At 36.3% G+C, this 23,045-nt stretch overlaps 5 non-coding genes across 5 annotated transcripts; 2 read left to right on the top strand and 3 right to left on the bottom strand.

Moving 5' to 3' along the window:
* Positions 1-72, top strand: TRNAR-UCU (transfer RNA arginine (anticodon UCU)). The gene has a single exon. It is a non-coding gene; the product is annotated as a tRNA-Arg (tRNA).
* Positions 73-17,595: 17,523 nt separating this feature from the next.
* TRNAC-GCA (transfer RNA cysteine (anticodon GCA)) lies at positions 17,596-17,666 on the top strand. The gene has a single exon. It is a non-coding gene; the product is annotated as a tRNA-Cys (tRNA).
* A 2,599-nt stretch (positions 17,667-20,265) lies between these two features.
* Positions 20,266-20,339, bottom strand: TRNAD-GUC (transfer RNA aspartic acid (anticodon GUC)). The gene has a single exon. It is a non-coding gene; the product is annotated as a tRNA-Asp (tRNA).
* A 358-nt stretch (positions 20,340-20,697) lies between these two features.
* TRNAY-GUA (transfer RNA tyrosine (anticodon GUA)) lies at positions 20,698-20,779 on the bottom strand. The gene has a single exon. It is a non-coding gene; the product is annotated as a tRNA-Tyr (tRNA).
* A 507-nt stretch (positions 20,780-21,286) lies between these two features.
* On the bottom strand, positions 21,287-21,358 carry TRNAT-GGU (transfer RNA threonine (anticodon GGU)). The gene has a single exon. It is a non-coding gene; the product is annotated as a tRNA-Thr (tRNA).
* Positions 21,359-23,045: the final 1,687 nt, after the last annotated feature.

Below are 23,045 nucleotides of genomic sequence, written 5' to 3' on the forward strand. Positions count from 1 at the left end.
GCGTCCATTGTCTAATGGATAGGACAGAGGTCTTCTAAACCTTTGGTATAGGTTCAAATCCTATTGGACGCAATCTTATTTCTATCTATTCTTTAAATAACTATACTAAACTAAAAACAAAGAAAACTTTTTTGCATGATTCAAATGAAAAAGCTTTCTCAACGATTCCTATTCTACTAACAAGAGTAGACATGCAAAATTTATTTGTTACTGAAGAGAAAACCGTTCCAGCTGTTCCTGAATAGCTTCCTTCAAAAGGATTTCCGCTTGCTCGGTGAATGTCTTGCTAGAAGATATAATTTCTTGGAATTGAGGTTTAGTATCTTTTAGATGTTTACGTAACTCATCCAGAAATTTATTTACCTGTTCAATTTCTAACGAATCAAGATATCCTCTTGTTCCGGTATAAATAGTAGCTATCTGCTCTTCCACTGGGAGAGGATTTGCCTGGGATTGTTTAAGCAATTCCCTTAATCGTCGACCCCTTGCCAATTGATTCTGACTTGTTTTATCGAGAGCAGAGGCGAATTGTGCAAAGGCTTGTAACTCTGCGAATTGCGCTAGTTCCAATTTTGATTTGCCAGCTACTTGTTTCATGGCTTTAATTTGAGCCGCGGATCCTACTCTGGAAACAGAAATACCCACATTAATAGCGGGTCGAATTCCGGCATTGAATAGATCCGCAGATAAGAATATTTGTCCATCTGTAATGGAGATTACATTAGTAGGAATATAGGCGGAAACGTCTCCAGATTGAGTCTCAACTATTGGTAAAGCGGTCATACTTCCTTCGCCTAAAAGAGAATTTAATTTAGCGGCTCTTTCTAAAAGGCGTGAATGCAAATAAAAAACATCCCCTGGATAAGCCTCACGTCCGGGAGGTCTTCTTAATAGAAGGGACATTTGGCGATAAGCTTGTGCCTGTTTGGAGAGATCATCATAAATTATTAAAGTATGCCGTTCGCGGTACATAAAATACTCAGCCAGGGCTGCTCCCGTATAAGGAGCGAGGTATTGTAATGTAGCAGGTGAATCCGCCATTTCAGCTACTACAATAGTGTATTCCATGGCCCCCTCCTCATGGAAAGTAGTTACTACTTGAGCTACGGAGGATGCTCTTTGACCGATAGCTACATAAACACATATTACACCTTGCCCTTTTTGATTGAGAATTGTATCTGTGGCTACTGCTGTTTTGCCAGTCTGTCTGTCCCCAATAATTAACTCTCGCTGACCGCGCCCTATAGGGATCATCGAATCGATAGCAATAAGCCCTGTTTGAAGAGGTTCGTATACGGAACGCCTGGAAATTATACTTGGAGCAGGAGATTCAATTAAGCGAGATTCGGAAGCTATAATTTCGCCTTTCCCATCAATAGGTTTAGCCAGAGCATTTACAACACGACCCAAGTAAGCCTCACTCACGGGTATCTGAGCAATTCTTCCTGTTGCTTTTACAAAACTTCCCTCTTGTATCATCAACCCATCGCCCATTAATACAATCCCAACATTTTTGGATTCCAAATTCAGAGCAATACCCCTAGTACCTTCTGCAAATTCGACTAATTCACCTGACATTATTTCACCAAGACCTATAATACGAGCAATCCCATCCCCCACTTGAACTACGCGACCTATATTCTCAATCCCTACTTTCCTATTATATTGTTCAATACGTTCGCGGAGAATTTTATGAATTTCGTCGACTCGAAGGGTTGCCATTAGTGTTTCTTGACTCTTTTTTCGGAAGCAAGGGGAAAAATAATGCCTAAATTCTAAACGAAAGTAGAAGTTCAAGGCCTAATTAATTTAATTATTTCTTCCATTCCAGGGACCCGAGAATGCCAATATTAGCACGAATCGTACGGAAATGTAACTCGGTATTCAAACAACTATTCAGAGTTCCTAGAGCTCCTTGTACGGCCTGTTGGAAAACCCGCTGTCGGACCTGATTCATTGCCCTTTGTTTTTCAAAATAAAGGGTTTCGTTTTTAGACTTTTCCAATTGTTCCAAACTAATAGAAGTAGCATTAATCAAATTTGCTTTTTCTCGTTCTATCTCAGAGTATCCATTCATTCGATACTCATCCGCTTCTAGTTCGACTTTCTGTAATCGAATCCGAGCTTTTTCGAGTTGCTCAATGGTCCCTCTACGCAATTCTTCTGAATTTCGAATAGTACTCAAGATCCTCTGTTTTCGATTATCTAATAAATCTTTTAATGAAAGTAGATTATTTTGTAAGTTTACAACTTTTATGATCTCTTCCCGAACCAAACATGAATCTTTCGATTCATTTGGCTCTCACGCTCCTTTTTTTTTTTCTATAGCTATTTCCATATCTTTTTTTTAAGTAATGAGCCTATCCTCTATCTTCTTTTTTATGTTTATATTTCAATATACCGAAACCTATATAAGACTAGATAAATATTAAGAGGACTCTTCCGCCTAGATAAAAATATATCATGGTCAGCAAAGTTGTTTCTTTATTTTTATTTGCCCTCTAGTTAATAATTTCAATTTCATTAAGAAAAACTAACTAAATAAATGGAAAATGAAAATTAATAGAATTCTTTTTTATTTTTTTTTTCTTCAAATCCAAAAAATTTCTCTTTTTTATACATAGGTCGTCGATTCGGCATTGGTTAAAAAAGGGCAGGGTGCCCCCTTTTTTTTCTAGTAAATAGTTCAAACCATTTTATCGATATGAGTGTTCTATATCAGATAAATTTTACATTAGCTATTTCCCGTTTAAATTGGTACTAATACTAATATAGTTGTAGAAAGAGTACCTCTTTTTGCCTGGACTTCAAGCAGTTTAGCTTTAACCGTGTTAATGGTCTCACATTCTTGGTTTATAGAGAATCAAAGTTGATTTACCAATGAGTCGCGAAATGCTATGGTTCTTCCATATGATTTCTGAATTTATTCAGAAGTAATTCGTCGAGATCGTGCACCCTTTTCTTATTTATCCGAAAAATACTAAAAAATATTATAAAGTGCAGCCGGATAGATCCAATCTATTCTTGAAATAGACAACTCGCACACACTCCCTTTCCAAAAAAAATCAAAACACCAACCACTACAGTTAGATTTATTAGATTTGTTGCTAAAATATCGGTATTAAGCCCGAAACTGCCAGCGGATGGCCAGTGAGCTAAAAAAACGAAAGAATGGGTTACATTTTTCATATGCTCTCCTCTTATAGATAGGACGAACAAAGAACAAAGTTTTTCGATCACTTACTTCGCTCGCCCTTTTTTGATCGGTTTTTTTAATGCAAATAGATTCAATCTAGTAATTTCTTTTAGATTAAGTCTTACGTCTTGTTTGACCGGTGAAAGACTTCCTTTGTTGAAATGTTCTGTTCCCAAAATTCCTAAAATAAAAGGAAAAAACTTTCCACTTTCCTAAACTAAGGACGGGAAATAAGAAGGTGAGCATATCTTCTAAATTAATAATACTCAACTCAGCCCTTCCTAGAATGGGGTATTATCTGTCCCGATAAATAGATAATTCCAGGAGTAATAAATAGGAGTAAATTAAATAAAGTATTGATATAATTGGAATTGTGGAAGCAAATACCAATTTACTAAAAAAAGAAAAAAGTATCTAATCGAAATCGAAAGAATTTTTTTTTTAAGATTAAACAAAAGGGTTCGCAAATAAAAGCGCTAGTGCCACAACTAGTCCATAAATTGTTAAAGCTTCCATAAAAGCTAGACTAAGCAATAAAGTACCTCGTATTTTACCTTCTGCTTCTGGCTGTCTCGCAATACCTTCTACAGCTTGTCCTGCAGCAGTACCTTGACCAACTCCAGGTCCAATAGAAGCAAGCCCTACGGCCAATCCAGCAGCAATAACAGAAGCAGCAGCAATTAGTGGATTCATGGTGAGTAGTTCCTCGTGTCAAAAAAAAGAAATGGTTAAGGATACAATCAACCAATAAATTCTTACTTCTAAGCTCTATTGGGGAGAAGTAAAGTAACTAAAAAGTACAAATTGAAATCAAATTGAAATGATAATGTGAATTGTCCGAACTACATAGAAGGGAATTCCATATCCATATATCGGATTAGATAATGAATCTAACCTAGGAATATATAATATAATATCCTATATATATACATTTGTTTCTTCTATTTTGTTTGCATATTTTCTCATTTTCTATTGAATCGGATTCTAAAATCATTGCTTAAAGTGGAAACCTGCATAAAAGAGGACTCCACTTATAGACATTAAGGATATTATAGTATAGATCTAGCCTGACTCCACCCTCCTTAATGCATATATACTTTGAAAATTCCATAATATAGTCTATTCTATTCTCTCTCCTACAACTCTAGGCTATATATTCATACGCATTTCTAACTATTTTTTTGCAACCAAGCAGATTATCTGGAACCATGCATGAATTGAGCTAAGCTGCAAAAAAAAAAAATACTATTTCCAAAAAGAGTCAATTCAATGATGACCCTCCATGGATTCACCTATATAGGCTGCGGCTAATGTTGCAAAAATAAGAGCTTGAATACCGCTTGTAAATAATCCAAGAAACATGACCGGTATAGGGATTACTAAGGGGACTAAAGAAACAAGAACAACAACGACTAATTCATCCGCCAATATATTCCCGAAAAGTCGAAAGCTAAGCGATAATGGTTTTGTGAAATCTTCTAGGATGTTAATTGGTAAAAGGATTGGAGTTGGTTTAATATATTTCTCGAAATAGCTCAATCCTTTTTTGCTAAGACCAGCATAAAAATATGCCGCTGACGTGAGTAAAGCTAAAGCAACAGTAGTATTTATATCATTCGTGGGCGCTGCTAATTCCCCATGGGGTAACTCTATAATTTTCCAAGGTAAAAGAGCACCCGACCAATTCGAAACAAAAATAAAAAGGAACATAGTTCCAATAAAGGGAACCCAGGGACCATATTCTTCTCCAATCTGAGTTTTGCTCAAGTCTCGAATAAACTCAAGGACATATTCAAAAAAATTCTGACCGTCGGTCGGGATGGTTTGTGGATTCCGAACAGCTATGACAACTGAACCTAGCAAGATAGTAATTACGACCCAAGAAGTGATGAGTACTTGGGCATGAATTTGGAAACCTCCTATTTGCCAATAGAAGTGTTGGCCTACTTCTACACCCGATATATCGTATAACCCCTTGAGTGTTTTAATGGAACAAGGTATAATATTCATATTGTCCTCTGATAAAAATTGAACTTCAAAAAAGGAATTCTTTTGATTCAACCATCTCTTTCTCAACTCAGCAACTTGAAGTATTAATCTTATATTTAGGATACCAAGAAAGCACATCAGATCATAATATATATCAATACCCTCTAATATATATCAATATTCCCCTTCTTTTTTCTATGCAAAAAAAATTCTATGCAAAAAAAAAGATATAGTAAAGTAAGTGATTCCATAAATTTACGCAGTTGCCCAAGAATTCACTATATATTCTTAATCAACGATTTCTTATATAGAGAGAACGGCCCTCACAAATTGAAAATACTAATTTGTTAAGAATCAATCGAATTGAAGTCATAGTGTCATCGTTGGCTGGAATCGATATATTCGCGAGATCCGGGTCACAATTTGTATCGACTAAAGAAATAGTAGGAATCCCCAAAATGGCACATTCCCGAAGAGCTATATACTCTTTTTGCTGATCAAGGACGATCACAATGTCTGGCAATCTCGTCATATATTTGATCCCGCCGAGATACCTTTGCAAAGTAGATAATTTTCTCTTCAAGATTGCCACATCTCTTTTTGGGAGATGGTGGAATTTTCCCATTTTTTCTTCTGCTCTTAAGTCTCTAAATTGAGAAAGTCTAGTTTTCGTAATCGACCAATTCGTTAACATACCACTGAACCACTTTTTATTAACATAATGACAACGAGCCCTTATTGCAGCTGATGCTACTAAATCTGTTGCTCTTTTTTTGGTACCAACAATTAAGAAACTTTTTCCCTGACTTGCTGCATCAAAAACTAAATCACAAGCTTCTGATAAAAAACGAGCCGTTCTAGCGAGATTTATAATATGAGTACCTTTACGCTTTGCCGAAATGTAAGGGGCCATTTTAGGATTCCATTTCTTAATACCATGACCAAAATGAACTCCTGCTTCTATCATCTCTTTCAAATTAAAGTTCCAATATCTTCTTGTCATTTTTTCCACACTTCCTTTTTTTTAATCCTACCATTCCATTACGGAATTTAGTTCTTTTTGAAGATTAAGAAAGATCCGAAATAGCTTGAAATAAATAATAATTGTTCCGAGAGAACCTTGTACTAAGATAAGAGTTGGCCATTGATACATGGTATAAACATAACCACCTTAATGAATTAACTGACTTGTTTTACTTATTAAAATAAAAATCTTAAAAATCTAAAATTTGACCTGTTAGTGTTCTAAGTTCAAAAGTCTAGTAAAGTAAAAAATATTTTTATGGGGGTTCTTATGTCTCATAAAAATTGTTTGTTACGTCAGAATCTGAAGAAACTAATTCTGTATGGAGAAACAAAAAATCTCTCATTTCCGACGCGAATAGATTTTTTTTTTTTATTTCGAAATAAAGGTTCTTGTCTTGTGGGGAACGATGCACAAATTTTTGGAATCCGGTACCAACAGGTATAATCCCCCCCAGAACTACGTTTTCTTTCAAGCCTTTCAACCAATCAATGCGACCTCGTAGGGCAGCTTTTGCTAAAACTCGAGCAGTTTCTTGAAAACTTGCTTCAGATATGAAACTTTGGGTATTCAGGGAAGCCCTTGTTATTCCCAATAAGATTGCCCGATAATAGATCGATTCATCCAAAGCTCGTCCTGCTCGTTCCGCTCGCAATAGTCCGATTAATTCCCCAGGCGAAAAAACATTAGACATTCCATCTTCGGAAACCCGCACTTTTGATGTTACTTGGCGTATAATAATCTCTATATGTCTATTATGGATCTGTACCCCTTGGGATCGATAAACCTTTTGGATTTTATTAACCAAAGAGATACGACTTTGGGCTATGGTTAGCTCAGCTCCAATCAAGAATCCCCAAGGGACCCCAAGAATTCTTGGTATACGCTCATTCCAATCCTCAATTCTCCTTTCGAGATTCGGGGATAATGAATCAATTGAACGCGCTTCAAAGATTTGTTCCACTTTTGGAAGACCTTGCGTTATGTCACTAGATCTCGATTTTTCATATATAAACGTAACTAACCTATCTCCCTTGTAAAGGATTTCTCCATAATGACCATTAACAGTTGCTCCTGTAGTGGCCAAATAAGGTTTAGCTGCTCTTATAACAAAGGAATTCATATTTACAATGAAAATTTGACCGGATTTTTTTATGTGCGATTTAAATAGACATACATTTTCACAAATAAATTGTCCAAGGTGAATTATTGCCAATGTCTCTTCCCAAGAATCATGATGGACAAAGTGACAATTCAAAAGGAATGGATCCAACATTATGTTACTATCGAAATTAGAAATCCTTTTATTTTCATCTATTAAAGAGTATTTAAGTTCTTGAAGTACTTGGAAGGTTTGTTTTAAATTGTCAACGAACAAATATTTTTTTAACAGGATTTTATTATGCGTTAGTAAATAGTAAGATGAAGAAAAATGCGATATACTAGCTACAATAGCGCCTAAGGGCCCAAAAATTTCTCGAATAGGAATTCTAGGATTCCATTCTTTTATCGCATTGGGATGTTTTGAATTCTTGAATAAACCAATTCGAGAACAGTTGGATGCCGACAAAATCATCAAAGAGTGGTATTCTTTATTTCGATTCAACAAAGTGCCAATAGCTTCTGGATGTTGGCTAAGTGATTCAATCTTCGCCTTGGAATAAAAAGAATTGATATTGGCGCGATCTAACCTATTATGGGGAATCGGTCCTGCACTTGTCCTACCATACCTTTTTCGTGTATACGAAATAGTGGACTTGACTAACTCAATTCTTAGGAAATCGCGAATAAGATCATTTGCTCTTACCTCAACAAGGGAAGCACCATCCTTTTCTTTTTCTTCTTGTTCCCAATTCACTACTAAGCAAGTTCTAACAAATTGACTATTTGTGTGATAAATTCTTTGAGTTAACTTGCTATTTTCATGAGAAATAAAATTGACAAGTCGAATTTGGAGATTATTTTCTTCTTGCAAGAGATCCTGCGGGAAAAGTGTTGCTAAATTTCTTCCTTCGTCCATTTCATATGCCACTGTAGGGCGAACGGAAACAAAATACTTTTCCTTGCTCTTGAGAATTTTTTTCCGTTGAACATAGACCCAATTTTTCCTTTTTTTTGATTCCTTAGAATCTTTTTTTTGTCTTTCTGGCGGTATCAAACAGCCACCTAATATCTTATCCGCCTCTTCAGGAAAATGAATATCTCCGGAAAATATTTTGAGTTCCGTATGGCTTTTTTTTCTCTTCACTCGGACCAGTCCGCCTAGTCGACTTCTTGTATTTTTTGTGAGTTGTGTATTCACTCCAATAATACTATTGTCAAGTATCTTTAGGGATGAAGATCTCGGCAAGATATGAAGTTCTTGAAGAATGAAAAAAAACCGATCTACTTCTTTTTGGTATTTTAGACTAAATTCTTTTGTTCCTCGATGCTCAATCAAACCCTCTTTTTTTAAGATGGAATCTTCCTCTGGGCTCTCGTATTCGTCCTCTGAATCTTCTTCTGAGTCTTCCTCTAAAGTACCATATTTTTCCTCTGCGCTTTCCCCGGGGCTGCCATATTCGTCTTCTGAGTCTTCCTCTAGAGTTCCATATTCGTCCTCTTGGGTCCTATATTTGCTCTCTGGGCTCCCATATTCCTCTTCTGAGTCTTTCTCTAAAGTCCTATATTCGTTCTCTGGGTTCCCATATTCGTTTTCTGGGCTCCCATATTCGTCTTCTAGGGTTTCATATTCGTATTCGTCTTCTAGGATTCCATATTTAGATTCTTCTAGGGTTTCATATTCATATTCGTCCTCTCGGGTCCTGTATTCGTCTTCTAGGGTCTCATATTCCTCTTCTGAGTCTTCCGCTCGAGTCCTATATTCTTCTTCTAGGGTCCTATATCTAAATTTAACAATTCCTGAACCCTTTTTATCTTTTCTGTATCGGGGATCGTCAAAATAAGCAAAAATAGTATTTCTACGTAAAACACCCATAAGGGGGATTTCAATCGAAATCCCAAAACAGGATATTAGTTCTTTCTCTTGTTCTTGATGATATTGTAATGGAATGACGAACCTATTTCTTCGCTTTTTCGCCAACAAATCTGAATTATCTTGAAAAATAGAAGGATAGATAAAATTCCAATGGCCATTGGACATGATTCGATCCGACGTTGAATAATCAAGAATTTCCCTATCTTTTTTACCATAAGTATTCATTTGATCTTGATCCTTGTGGAGTGAAAAAGACGCTATACTGGATCTGCACATACTTACTGACAATATCCATAAATGGCTTGTTTTTGGTAATCGGCGAAGATTACCATATTGATATTCGGGCGCATGGTAAACATCAGTACTCCAGTGCATTTCGCCGTCTGATTCAGAATAAATATGCTTTTGTACCCTTTCTTTAAAATGTAAAGTGGACGTTCCGGCACGAATCTCCGCAATTACTTGTTCGGATTTTACATATTGATCATTTTGCACTAGAATCAAGCTTTTTGAGGGAATATTCACACTATATAGAATATCTTGACTCTGAATAGTTACATGCAAGTCTATATAACATAGAAAAGCAGGCTGCCCATGACGGGTACGTGTGGGGTGAACCAAATTCTCATTGAATTTTATTTTTCCATTCGAAGGGGATCGTACAAGGTCGGCAGTACCCCCTGTGAATACTCCGCCAGTATGAAAAGTTCTTAATGTTAGTTGAGTCCCTGGCTCCCCAATTGATTGACCTGCAATAATACCTACGGCTTCTCCCAATTCGACCAGATCACTATGAGTAGGACTCCGGCCATAGCATAATTGACAGATCCAAGAAGTGCTTCGGCAAGTAAAGGGGGTTCTAATATATATTGGTTGTGCTCGAAATGGTTGTGCTCGAAAGGCAGTTATGAATCGATTGACTAATCCAATTCCAATATCTTGATTTCGCGCGGCAATGCATCGTGAACCGATATATATATCGTCTGCTAATACACGACCAATTAGTGTTTGGACAAAAAGTTTTTCCGTCATCCCATTTTGAGGACTTACAGAAATACCTCGGATAGTACCACAATCTCTTCTACGCACAATAATATGTTGAACTACTTCAACAAGTCTACGTGTAAGATATCCAGCATCTGCTGTTCGCACAGCAGTATCTACAACCCCTTTGCGGGCTCCATAGCAGGAAATTATATATTCTGTCAAAGAAAGTCCCTCGCGTAAATTGCTTTGAATAGGTAAATCAATCATTTGTCCTTGAGGGTCCGACATTAATCCTCTCATACCTACTAATTGGTGTACTTGAGATGCATTTCCTCTGGCTCCTGAAAAAGACATTAGATAGACTGGATTAGAAGGATCCGTTATCCGAAAATTTGAATTCATTTCTTGTTTCAAATATTCACTTGTCGCATACCATATCTCAACAGATTGGCGTAATTTTTCTACCGCGTGTACAGCCCCATAATAATAGTGTTTCTCCAAAAGAAAACTCTGTTGTTCCGCGTCTTGGACTAACCATCCCTTAGAGGGTATTGTTAAAAGATCCTCGATTCCTAACGAAATCGATGTAGTAGTGGCTTGATGGAAGCCCAGAGTCTTTAGTTGATCCAGTATATGGGATGTATATCCCATTCCAAAATGATCTATTAATCTGCTAATAAGTCGTTTCATACCAGTTCCGTCTATCTCTTTATTATGAAAGACCAGATTGGCCCGTTCCGCCATACATAAGTACCCCCTTTTCGGCTGAGTAGGATTCGACAATTGCTGAGTAGGATTCGACAATGGGCCTGAGTCAGTGATTCGAAAATTTAATTAACTTAATTGCCTCAATCTCAATCTGGATTCGCGTGGCAAATAATGATGATACTAGGGAAATCGGAATGCCCCCCGAAAGGGGAGGGGCATCGCCGAATCTAACTTTCTTGTTTAGGTAGTGTATGAATAGGCCTGACTAAATCCTTGTATGGCTTCCTCTATTTCTCTATAAAAAGAAATATGACCAAGAGTGGTTCGAATGTATATCGAACGAATTTCTTTTTTTCTATTTCCCATTATTAGATAGTGGGCATAAATCTCATGATAAGTCCCCAAAGATTCATATTGAACTTCAATCGGAACTTCTCTTGACCCAATGACGCGTTGATCCAGGTTCCATCGTAGCCACAAGGGACTATCTAAACTGATTAGTTTTTGTCTATAAGCTCCCAGTGCATCATAAGAACTAGAAAAATGGGGTTCTTTATCTTTCCTATATTTAAAATTATTATTATTATTGTAATTTACTTTTAGATTTGGGTAGTTTCTGCAACTATTATATCTATTTGCACAAATACCTCGACGCTTTCCAATCGTTAATACATAAAGCCCGATAAGCATGTCTTGGGTTGGTACGCAAATAGGATCCCCAATAGCGGGAGATAAGAGATTCATATGAGAAAACATAAGTAAACGGGCTTCTGCCTGAGCTTCCAAGGATAAAGGTAGATGAACAGCCATTTGATCTCCATCAAAGTCCGCATTGAAACCCTTACACACTAATGGGTGTAAAGAAATAGTACGCCCCTCTACTAAAGTGGGTTGAAAGGCCTGTATGCCTAATCTATGCAGGGTAGGTGCTCTATTTAACAGTACAGGATGTCCCCGCATAACTTCTTGAAGTATTTCCCATACAATGGGTTCTTTTTCCCAAATTTTCCTTTTAGCAATCCTTACATTAGAAGTGGCGCGTTTCGTGATTAAATCGCGAATTACAAATAGCTGAAAAAGCTTTATTGCTATCTCTAGAGGTAATCCACATTGATGTAATGAAAGCGAAGGACCCACAACAATGACAGAACGCCCCGAGTAATCGACCCGTTTCCCAAGCAGAGTCTCGCGAAACCTTCCCTCTTTACCTTCAATTACATCTGAAAGTGATTTGTATACTTTATTGTGACCATCCCTCGTCGGTTGCCCGCGGGACCCACTATCAAGAAGTGTATCCACGGCTTCTTGTACCAATTTTTCCTGGCACATTACTAAATCTGCTGGCGCTAATTCACTTCTTTTTAATAGATAGGCAAGATTGTTGTTCCGACGGATAACTCTCTTATAAAGTTCATTAATGTCTGAAGTCACTACTTTATCTCCAGACCTATAAACAATAGGTCTCAATTCGGGAGGAAGAACCGGTAATAAGCACAAAACCATCCATTCTGGTTCTACATTTGTTTGAATAAAATGTTTCGCCAATTGCATGCGTCTAATCAAAAAAACTTTTCTTATTCGTCTTTTTCTATCTTCCCACTCATCTCCACTATACCCCTCGTCTTCTAATTCCTTCCATTCGACCAAAGAATTCTCTATAATAATTCGCAAATCCAAATCTGCTAATTGTTCTCTAATAGCACCTGCTCCTGTCGCAATTTCCCGATTTCGAAATGTTGCAAAGCCTGGGGTAGAAAAAAAGGGAGAAATGCTGTGGTTACAGGATGCAATTTCCTCTTCGAATAAACCTCGTAATCGTAAAAAAGTGGGTTTTTTAGTGCTGGGCCTAGCAAAAGAGAAATCGCCGTATACTAGGCCCTCCAACTTCTTAAGAGGTTTATCTAAAAGATTCGCGATATAACTAGGAAGACCTTTCAAATACCACACATGAGTCACGGGACATGCGAGTTTGATGTATCCCATTTGATATCTTCGTATCCGAGAATCCACAAATTCGACCCCGCATTTTTGGCAAAATCTTTCGTCTTCGTTTTCAGCTCCGCTCGCTCGAGAATTGCCACAAGCGCAAATCCCGCTTTTTATGGGTCCAAAGATTCTTTCGCAAAACAATCCATCTTTTTCTGGTTTATCGGTTTTATAATGAAAAGTAGAGGGCCTTGTGACTTCGCCAACGACTTCTCCATTAGGTAGGTTTTTGTTAGCCCAAGCCTTTATTTGTTGAGGGGAAACGAGTCCAATTTGAAGTTGTTGATGTTTATATTGGTCAATCATAAAATAGAAATAAGAAAAGAATTTATATTTATTCCGATCAAACTTCCTCCCTATTAACCTGGAAGTTCTTTTCAGATACAAGGAAATGATTCAGTTCTAGAGCCAAAGATCGTAGTTCTCGAACGAGCACTCGAAAAGATTCTGGAGGATCCTCATGATTAGGTATTCTTTTTCCCCAGATCGTAGCATTAAGTATTTCTTGGCGAGCTATAAGATGGTCAGATTTATAAGTAAGTATCTCTTGTAAAATATGAGCAACACCAAATCCTTCTAAAGCCCAAACTTCCATTTCTCCTACTCGTTGTCCCCCTTGCTTGGCTCTTCCTCTAACCGGTTGTTGTGTAACAAGTGAGTAGGGCCCAGTAGAACGCCCATGAATTTTCTCATCAACTTGATGAATTAATTTTAAGATATAGGACTTCCCTATTAGAACAGGTTGCTCAAAGGGGTCGCCTGTTCTTCCATCAAATATTCTGCTTTTTCCCGGGTACTCGGGTTCAAATACCCATGGATTTTTTGTTTCTTTACTGGCTTCATATAATTCTGAAAACACAAGTTTTCTTGAAGCCTCTTGCTCATATCTCTCATCAAAGGGTGCTATTCTATAATGTTTCTTTAGCAGATCCCCCGCTAATCCGAGCGAGCTTTCAAATATTTGTCCCACATTCATTCGGGAGGGTACTCCTAAGGGATTGAAGACCATATCAACGGGTGTTCCATCTTGCAAATAGGGCATATCTTGCCTAGGCAAAATTTTGGAAATGATCCCTTTATTCCCATGTCTTCCGGCTACTTTATCCCCAACTTTGATTTCACGTTTCTGTAAAATATATACACGAACCATTATGTCGAGCGGGTCCCTTTGGATCCATTTCACATCGATAACGCGCCCTCTTCCACCTATAGGTAATTTCAGAGAAGTTTCTTTTGAAGTGGAAACCTCAAGGCCAAATATGGCCCGTAATAATCCAGCTTCCGCGATATAAGATGATTCGCTCGCTATCTGAGGCGTTAATTTACCTACTAAAATATCACCAGTTTCTACCCAGGATCCCAACCTAACAACTCCATTTCTGTCCAAATTGCGGAGTAAATGTTCTTCTAGATGTGGTATTTCTTTAGTGATTTTTTCAGCGGAGCCCTGGCTTGTCGTATCCGTCTGAATTTCATATTTCCGGATGTGAAAAGAGGTATAAATATCTTCATATACCAAACGTTCGCTAAGTACTGCGTCTTCAAAATTGTAACCTTCCCATGGCATATAAGCTACTAATACGTTTTTTCCTAAAGCAAGTTCGCCCCCAATTGTAGCAGCTCCTTCTGCTAAAATTTGTCCTTTTTTAATGGATTTACCCCGTGGAACCCGGGGTTTTTGGTGCATACAAGTATTTTTGTTAGAGCGACGGTGGTTAACTAAAGGAATACTTATAGTCTTCCCACTACTTGATAAAAGTATCTTATGACTATCAGTAGAAATGATCTTTCCCTCGCGTTCGGCTATAATGGAAACCCTCGAATCTAGAGCTGTTTGGCGTTCCAATCCAGTTCCAACAATGCATTTCTCGGACCGAGAAAGCGGAACTGCTTGGCGCTGCATATTAGAACTCATTAAAGCCCGATTCGCATCATTGTGCTCAATAAAAGGAATGAGAGAACCCCCAATAGAAAAATATTGGAAAGGAAAAATACTTCTAACATGAATCTGTTCCCATGCAATAGTCAAGAATTCTTGACGGTATCTAGCCGGAACAACCTGTTCTTCCTGAATACCTTGATTCAAGGACAAAGAATTTCCTGCTGCTATCATATAATATTCATCTCTATTTGGTGATAGATAAACCACCTGTCTCTCTTTTTTTTCTTTTGCTTTCTCAGCAGATATTTCATAAAACGGACTCTCTATGGATCCCCACAAGTGATCAATTCTCGCATGAATTGTTAAGGATCCAGTAAGTCCAACATTGATTCCTTCAGACGTGTCAATTGGACAAATACGCCCATAGTGACTCGGATGAATATCTCGGCTCCGAAAACTTGCGGTTCTCCCCGTCAACCCTCCAGGACCTAAACAACTCACTTTTCGCCCATGAACAGTTTGTGTCAATGGATTCGTTTGATCAAAAACTTGAGATAACGGGTATGTGCCAAAAAAGGTCTCATAAGTAGTTATTAATAAAATTGAAGTTGAAGTTGGAGTTACCAAAGTTTGGGGAGTCGGTTTCGATTGACGTATGAATACTCTACGAATAGTTTTTTGAACTGCATGTTGTAAACGACCAAGAGCCAATCCGAATTGATCTTGTAACAGATCCGCAACCGAACGAATACGTTTATTTTTCAAGTGATTCATATCGTCATCGTCAAGTATACCCGTTCCAAATTTCATTCCAATCAAATGATCCGTAGCGGCCAATACATCTCGTGGTAACAAGAATGTATTGTTCTGAGGAATATCAAGATTAAGTCTCCGATTCATATTTCGTCGACCAATCCTTCCTAATTCACATTTTTGTTGAAAAAATTTCTTTTGTAATTCCTCGCATAAGGACTCCGAAAATACCAGGTCCCCACCTACACAAGCAAATTGTTGATAAAACTCCAAAATAGCTTTTTCTTTTGACTCAATCCTCTTCTTCTCTTTAGCATTCGGGAAAGACAAGAAAATTTCAGGGTAGGAAACATTATCCAGAATTTCTCTTAGATTCGAACCCATAGCTGATGATAGAACTAGAATAGATATCTTTTGTTTTCTACTCACGCGAGCCCATATCCTTTCTTTTTTATCAATTGCTAATTCCGATCTCCCCCCCCAATCTGATATTATAGTGCCAGTGTAGATAGAAATTCCCTTATGATCTAATTCCGAGCGGTAGTAAATACCAGGACTTAGCAATATTTGATTGATCACAATTCGGTATATTCCATTTATAATAAAGGTTCCTAAGGAATTCATTATAGGAATGTTTCCGATAGAAATGGTTTGCTTTTGCACATCGAAACCAAAAATTAATCTCGCAGATACATATAATTCGGAAGAATAGGTGAGTGATTCATACACAGCATCTCTTTCTTTTATCGAGGGTTCTAGCAGTTGATATCCTTTCGCAAATAATTGAAATGCAATTTCGTGATCTGGATCTTTAATTGTTGGAAACTTGTCAAGTTCTTCTGCCAAGGCTTGATTAATGAACCTACAAAATCCCTCGAATTGGATCTGACTAAATCCGGGTATTGTGGACATTCCCTCGTTTCCATTCCGGAGCATCTTAATCTTAAGTTTCCTGTTTATCAAAGAAAAATTCCATTATCAGCTCACTCTTCATCAATCCCTATGGATCGATCTAGCAATCATGGAATCTATATTCTGTTTACTGAATCACATGAAATTCTAGGGAACTCCACATACGTATTTCATATATGTATTTCATACATATGAATAGAGACCATTTGGACGAAAGTTCGAGTTTGCCAGGGGTACAAATGAAATGAAAATGAATTGATAAAACATTCCTACAAAAAAAATTCTGCCACTTATACTTTATGTTATGATATTCTAATCAGATTGGATGGCAAAGATTTCTCATTTTATCTCCTTTCTATGAATGTAATAAAGCCGTAATATAATATACTAGAAAGTTTGACTTTACTTCGATTTAGAATAGCGTGCTTACTTTAATTTCTCAAAATAATTTGAGGGTTCTTTTTTATTTCGGATCGGAGTAGTATAATTGCTAGAAAATTCAGTATTTCATTGTGGAATTCTAAAATAAAGTAAGTCCCTTTTTTAAGTACATGCCAATCTAGTTATCCACCTCTCCCCATATCCATGCTTTTCTTTTATCGTAATTTCACTTGGGTACGCCAAGATAGTCAGGTTATACTCTATATCAGAGCAAATTTCCTTTTTTTATTCAAGATATTTAATTTAATACTTTGAAAAATTAAAGCATGATTCCCCATAGAGATATGTACATAAAGGGGATCTTTGGATAATAATGCTGTTCGGACCTAAAGTTTACCTATACACGGATTAAGCATAAAGCCATAATATTTTATTATGCCATTGAAGGGGGGGGAGATAATACCGATTTAAGAGTAGTTCACTACTGCAATAAAAAAAAGAGAATTCTAGTTAACGGTTCCAATTTATTCTGAATTTTGCAGCCTGTGAATAGAAATCCACTTTTTCTTCTTTTTCATCTCAATAGAAAGAAATGGGAAGTTTTATTGTGTTAACAATGTATGTTTTAAGATAGAATCTATCGAGGAGAATAATAGAAACTGGATCAAAAAAAGCAGGAATAGATTTTTTGAAAAAGATTGGAAAAAAGTAAGTAGAATTATATTCAAAATAAAAGGGGCTTTTCGTAAGAAAACGTGGATGAATACTTGCTGTTTTCTAGATTTTTGATCGGATTTTTTGGCGGCATGGCCAAGCGGTAAGGCAGGGGACTGCAAATCCTTTATCCCCAGTTCAAATCTGGGTGCCGCCTGATCAATAAAATACTTAGGTTTTTTTTATAGTGCTGATCGAATTCGATAAATTTTTACTTCGCATAAGTTCGGGCAAGAGAGTAACTGGGCCTGCCGATACTGGGTTTAGAGAAACCATACCATAGTTCTATCCTCAAACTAGGGTTAGGGTTTGTTTTGACGGTAGTGGCCAAAATGGTTATCAATAGGGGTGAGGTAGTGTTTCCTTATTCTTTTATTATATGAATTTGAATTGGTTCTTAATTGAGATTCGATTTGATAATTTTAAAATACGAGGATAAGATGTCAGAAATCTTGGTATCCAAAGAAAGGTCCCTAAGGGGCATTCTTTTTTTTTTTCAATCTAAGATTCAAGAAGGGACTCCACGAAAGAATATCAAGACTTACTAATTATTATACATTTTTTTATCGTACATCTTATGTTACCTACATACACTAAAGTAAGGACTACTTAATTCTAACGAGAATCAGATTAAATAGGTCGATCAAAAATCAATTTAGGAGTTGTATTATGGATAAAATCTCTTCATTCTTTCATAGAATGATACAAAGCAAGGCTGCAGGGTTTAGGTCAAAAATAAACATTAGGTAAGGTAGGTATCCAATAAATATTTATCTATCGATAATTTTATGGTATATTCGGGCGTCCTTTGCTTAAAAAAAAAAAAAAGAGTAACAAAAGGAATAAAAAATCTTCCTATTCCCGCTTCTTCTATTCAGGACATCATTCCCGTACTCTTTCTTTTTTAAGGAAAAAAGGGCTATAGTATCTCGTATTTTTAATGCTCTCTAATTCTACCAGAATTCCTATAAGAATTTGTTAGGAGTAAATTCCTTGAACTGATTGATCCATGGCCTTAGGGCGGAATCCCTTTTTGACTCTGTACCCTTGATTCCACTATGATTATTGATCAATAGTAGAATAATCCCTTCATAGAAATAGGAGACATAATTTAGATGGATATAGTAAGTCTCGCTTGGGCTGCTTTAATGGTAGTCTTTACATTTTCTCTTTCACTAGTAGTATGGGGAAGGAGTGGACTCTAGGGATACTACTAATTGATTAAGTAATCAAATTGTTGTATCAATTCTTTTCTTTAATGGATCATTTTGCATTAATCATTTTGTCAAACGTTATTCTTTAATCTTTTTCTTTAGTTTTGTTTCACTCCTGTAAGAAACTCTTGTATTGTAAGTTGTAATGTAAGAAAGAGCCATTATACCAATTCAGAATTTCTACTAGAAATGACGAATGGTTAAAAAAAGTTCTATACATAAGAAAATTAGACTTTCTTCCACGGAACTATTCACGGCATATCACACATTTTCCATTTCCTTTTACTTTTTACTATAGTCTATTCTTCATATTATTTTTCTTTCCTTCCATGGATTCTTTGGTCAAGAATTGTCTTAGATTTTTTTATTTTGACCTGATTGAAATTAAGTGGATGCAATGAAAAAAGAAATTGAATTAGACTACTTAACTATTTCAATCTACTAATCTATTCTATGTAGATTCAAAGATAATATAATAGAAAGAATCTAAAGTGTCGTAGAAAAAACTATATGTAGTTCTTTCTACCACACTTTAAGATTCCAACCAGATCCTTTCATTTAAGACTTGGATTTTTTTTATTTAATCCCTTTTTAATTTCTTCAATGATTAATTGGAATTCCAATTAATTATTTTGGCTGACTGTTTTTACATAAATAATAAGTAAAAAAGAAGTAGGAACTAGAATGAACAGTGCAGTAGCAATAAATGCGAGAATATTGACTTCCATAACCTCTTTATTTTTTATTTTCACAATAACTCGGGATGTAATCCCATGGAGAGGAAAAAGGGGTATCTTGTAAATTCAAGGGTAGGGCTTGCATTCTGATAATACTGAATCAATTCAATATTATGAATATCGGATCTATCAAATCAATTCATGGATGAGAGTTATATTTCACGGATGAGAGTTATATAGTATAACATAGGAAGATCCTCTATCCACACTAAGACCAAAATGGGTTTTTTGATTGGATTAGGAATTCCCTCTTTTTTAATCCTTTTCTACTTTTTCTTTTCTATATCTCTAACCCACGAGCTTTCTTAATCTTATACTTTCTTAATCTTATACAATTTCCCTTCCTTTTTCTTATAGTTATACATACAATTATGTATGTATTATATGACCAACTTTCACTTTCTATGGGTCACATAGACATCCAAATAAGCAGTAGAAGTGAGATGGGGAAAAGAGGTCTGAAATAAAAAGGGAATACGATTTATGTATGGATTCCGGTAAAATACCGGTACTCTATTCCATAAGAGTGGAATAGGAAATTAAGATGAGGATGGTATCATCATAAAGAAAGATAGAGTAATATAATATCCTAAATTCTACTAATCCACATATCGTATGTGTGTCTTTCTTTATCGATTGGGAGTAGTGAAAAAAAAATTCCTATATGCCCTCCCTCCCTCTTTAATGAGAGATGCAAAATAAAAAAGTGAAGTAAGGGTGCCCTGTGGGTATTTGATCTTGCTCCCTGCCCCTTTTTTTCATGGAAAAAGGAAATATCAATTTCTCCATTCATTGAACCCTAGTTCGGGACTGACGGGGCTCGAACCCGCAGCTTCCGCCTTGACAGGGCGGTGCTCTGACCAATTGAACTACAATCCCCGCGGGGTGTATGGCATACCCATTCTTAAATAGAACCATAAGAAGATTCGATTCGTCTTTCGTACTCTAAGAAATAGACGAATCATATACTACATACCCACATATTATATTATACGTGGGTATAGTGAGAGTGACATAACTAGTATGTCGTGATTTTTTATCACTAAAAATGGATAATAATCCAGCCTTCAATAAGAAAAACTCTTTTGTTTGTAAGAAAGGAATGAGAGAGATATGGATTAGAAAAAAAAATTTCCCTTTTTTCTTTATCTTTTATTTCTATAGATCAGACATTTTATTTTATGGAAGAAAAACAAAAGGATTTAGTTCATACTCACGAAGCCCTAGATTTTTGGTTTGGGCCGAGCTGGATTTGAACCAGCGTAGACATTGTCAACGAATTTACAGTCCGTCCCCATTAACCACTCGGGCATCGACCCAGGAAGAATTTATTCTAGGGTTTTTGCTAATCTATGATTAACCTCCTTTCATAATACTCCCTACCCCCAGGGGAAGTCGAATCCCCGCTGCCTCCTTGAAAGAGAGATGTCCTGAACCACTAGACGATAGGGGCATCACTAGACGATAGGGCCATATACAACCGCTCGTGATTATACTATAATCATAGTATGAGCAGTTTTTTGGAATTGTCAATATACTCGAAAAGTATAAATAGATCCAAAGCAAAGAGTTTTTCCAACTTTTCTGTTATGTTTTCATCTAGGATTTTTTTTAGTTGATCGTTATAGATTAATTCTCCGTGCTTCATTTAGTGTTCATACCAAAAATGCATCCATCCCGCACTAAGTCATAAAATTCTCTAAAAATATAGAGAAAGTTTCAAAAACAAAGAAAAAAAGTGAATCAATTTAGTAGAAAAGTACTCTATCAGATTCGAACCAACGACTTACGTCTTAGCACGAGATTACTCTACCACTAATTTAAAAAGCCCTTTATCGGATTTGAACCGATGACTTATGCCTTACCATGGCATTACTCTACCACTGAGTTAAAAGGGCTTTTTATTTAATTCAAAAATTAGCCACTTGGATTTCCCATTATGGGTCTACTGCATAATGTACATATTATATATATAATATATAGAGATAGAGAGAGAGACATTATGTAGAGATTGTATATGTATATATCGATATCTTGAGAGCTCAAAATAAAATTAATAAAAAAAAACATACCCTACATAACATATCCAACTCTTCTTGGTTCAGGGTTTTCCGTTTCCGAAGACTAGTAAAATAGGCGGATTCTGGAACCCCAAGGATTCAACGGTATATGGATATGGAAAATATAAGATTTCCGATCCTAGCGGGAAAAGGCGGGGAACAGATACCCAATAGGATATAGGATCCTTGGGAGGAACTTTTGGTAATGGCCTTGATCCTCTATGCTATTTTTTATGTGTTCTTAGTTCTATTGAACTTTTTGCATTCTTTTAAACAAGAATCTAATAAACTAGAATTGAGTCAGTGGAAAAAAGGAGAGAGAGGAAAGTGTTAAATGGAGAGAGTCGACTAATCAGAGACTTTTAGGATCTTCTTTACATCAGGTAAATCTGTCGGCCCTGTCCGTTTTTTTCTTTAAGTTACGACTCTTTGCTGCTTACTTCTATCAAGCCATAGGGAAAGTCTATGATGAATTTGGAAAACTCATCTCACTCTTACTCTATGGCTCGGACTTAATGGGGGAAGAAAACATCTTCCATAATTTCTTTTTTGTTCAATTCTGGACAAAAAAGAAAAGGAAAAAAGGAATTTATAGGGACAGTGTTACCCCCTATATCCCCTAGTTTATATTGTAGGAATAATAAAACAATTTAGCAGTCTGACACACTTACGTCCTTGCAAAGTAAATAATTATTATTGTAGTCGTAACCGTAGAATAGGATCCTAATCAAAATAAATACATTTGGTTCAGGCGCTATTAGCATGGTAAGAAAAGATTTTTTTTACAGACCAGAGGGGCTATCTAAATCCTAAAGTAAAGGCGAGCGATCGAAGTAGAAGTACCAACGGCTCAGTGTCATGAACCTTCTCCATCTGATTCAATAAGGGGGAATTAGCCTTCTTGTCAAATGGCTATCCTTGACAAAGGGTACCATTTATACCATAATCTACAATGTAGCGGGTATAGTTTAGTGGTAAAAGTGTGATTCGTTCTATTAATAACTGAATTTGAAATGATATACTTAAGGCATCCTTAAGTTTTTTATTTTTATATTCCGATGAAAACTTTAGTTCTTATAAAGGATTAAATCCTTTTCCTCTCAATAGCATATTGAGGAAGAATATACATTCTGGCGATTTGTATCCAAAGACTAATTTAAATTGCATCCAAAATAAAAATAGGATTATGAGTACAGAGTCGCGAAGCATAATTTTGCATTGGATTAAGTATTCCAATTTTGAAAATATGAGTAAAGGATCTATGGATGAAGATACAAAAAAGTTGATTTCCAATCGTAACTAAATCTTCTTAAAATAAGGAATAAGGAAGCCAAATAGCTAAAAAACGATAGTTTTGGTTTACTAGAACCATCCGCATATTGTTTCAGCTCGGTGGAAACCCAATTCTTTTCCTCAGGATCTCTTGAATGAAATTAGGGAACGAAGTAAGTAGATTAGATGAATTTAGATAGAATTTCTATCTCCTACTCTATAAGGATCATCTAGAAAGCGGAGAGCTTTGGTT

This window comes from Triticum urartu, unplaced genomic scaffold (assembly GCF_056163025.1).
Source record: "Triticum urartu cultivar PI428250 unplaced genomic scaffold, HENAU_Tu73 scaffold2, whole genome shotgun sequence".
NCBI classification, from domain to species: domain Eukaryota; kingdom Viridiplantae; phylum Streptophyta; class Magnoliopsida; order Poales; family Poaceae; genus Triticum; species Triticum urartu.